This window comes from Trachurus japonicus, unplaced genomic scaffold (genome assembly GCF_045865225.1).
Source record: "Trachurus japonicus isolate A0001 unplaced genomic scaffold, Traja_1.0 AP030636.1".
In the NCBI taxonomy this organism is placed as follows: domain Eukaryota; kingdom Metazoa; phylum Chordata; class Actinopteri; order Carangiformes; family Carangidae; genus Trachurus; species Trachurus japonicus.
The window spans coordinates 3,423-5,334 of NW_028220769.1; the positions used below are offsets into that span (position 1 = coordinate 3,423).

Consider the following 1,912-nt stretch of genomic DNA (forward strand, 5'->3'; position numbering starts at 1 on the left):
CTTCTCATTTTGACGACACTGACAGTTTCATTGACATGAATACTTGCTTTTGAGGGATGGACATTCCATTTTGAGCAAGTGACGCGCTTTTGCAGGTCATCCACTAGGTTTTGCAGTTTGCAATAATTGTTCTGAGAAATGCACTAACTGTTGTGCAAATGTTAAGAGTGATGTGAGAAAAGCACCAAAGCGATTGAGAAAAACTGTAACATGTAGGTTTAGTTCATGATCCATCATCAAGCAAACCAATGTCAAATTGATTCTGAATATAGTCCCTCACCTCGCAGGCTCGTTGGTCTAGGGGTATGATTCTCGCTTCGGGTGCGAGAGGTCCCGGGTTCAAATCCCGGACGAGCCCGTTATTAGGTATAATCCAGAGATGTTCTTTGACAAAGATCATGCATTCATCTGCTGAAAATGTGGCAATCCTGGGGTGATCAATCAATCAGCTAAAGAATCTTCATGAGTAGTCAGACAAAGCTTTCACAACCATCTAGTAAAAGCTGAAGGTGTCCTGTGTGGTCAAGTGGTAAGCAATGAGACAAAGAACTGTCCTTCTTTCTTTTCCAACCATGGACTGAGTTCTCACTGACAATACGGTTCTCAACAGGCCTCTCGGGTGTGAGAGGTCCCGGGTTCAAATCCTGGACAAGCCCCTTGTTAGGGTTAGGGTTATAATCCAGGGATGTTCATTGACCAACCCCTTCAATCCATCTGCTGAAGCCTGTAGGAATCCTTTGGGGTGATGAATCAATGACCTAAATAATCATATTATTATCTAGAAACCACTGACTTGGGTCTCAGTGAGCACCTTTTAGGGCTTTAGTGACTAAGTCCTATAGCCACTACTCGCTGGTCATTGTTAAAGGGACAACGAGGAGTTTCTATTTGGTTATAAAAAAGTCTGACGTTAATGTGGATGAATCTCCGCTACCCACACTTGTGAATGGGCCCATTTTCGATAAATATATCGTTCTGTCTCTATGGTTATTTTGTTATTATTAGTGGTGGCGGAAACGCTGGTCGAGCCGACCAGCGTTTCCTTAATGAGAATAACTCAGCTGAATGGCCATTTATGGTCGGACCTACGACGGTAACTGAACGTCTTCCAACCTCTGACTTTAATTCTTGATGAATGAAAACATGAGTCCGTCTTGCGCCGGTCAAAGAATTTCACGGTGCGGAGGCTCATAAATGTAGTGTGAAAACGCTTCGCTTTTCCAAAACTCCTCGTTGTCCCTTTAATTATACAAGATTCCTCCTTTGCACTTGAAATAATAACTAAATAATATCCACAATTTTTTTTTTTTAACAAAGTCATATACTTATCGTTTATCCACATGCAAGTCAAAACCTTTGGAAGATGGTAAGGGACCACAACGCTCTGTTTCTGTTCTATCTGTATTCTGATTCACATTCAAAATGGATCCACAGGAGGCTCGTTGGTCTAGGGGTATGATTCTCGCTTAGGGTGCGAGAGGTCCCGGGTTCAAATCCCGGACGAGCCCTTTGTTAGGTATGATCGCATAGGGAGCCTGGTCCACAGTTAAATATTAAAATAATATTTCCCATTTTCCCACACTTTCTAAAGTGTGTCTCTATGGACCATTGACCCCTCCCATGAAAATCATGTTTTTGGTGCTTTTCACATGTTCCTGTGGCATTTTTCTTGTGTTAGAGCACATAGCAGCAGAAAAGGAAGTGCAAAATTGCATTTCTGAGTTTTTCTGCCTTCAAATTGCTGTGAACCAATGGCAGACGCAAACTGGCAGTTTCAGGGAGACTGGAGCTGACGTGTCACAGCTCCAGGGGAGGGCACTATATTATACTACTACTACTACTACTACTATACTAGTGCTACAAGCTCCCGCCCCGCTCTGCATCTGGCTCAGAGGTGAAAGCCTTCACAGCT

At 43.1% G+C, this 1,912-nt stretch overlaps 2 non-coding genes across 2 annotated transcripts; both read left to right on the forward strand.

Annotated features, from left to right (window-relative positions):
- Positions 1-286: 286 nt before the first annotated feature.
- trnap-cgg (transfer RNA proline (anticodon CGG)) lies at positions 287-358 on the forward strand. Its single transcript has one exon. It is a non-coding gene; the product is annotated as a tRNA-Pro (tRNA).
- Positions 359-1,436: 1,078 nt separating this feature from the next.
- On the forward strand, positions 1,437-1,508 carry trnap-agg (transfer RNA proline (anticodon AGG)). The gene has a single exon. It is a non-coding gene; the product is annotated as a tRNA-Pro (tRNA).
- The last annotated feature ends 404 nt before the right edge of the window (positions 1,509-1,912 follow it).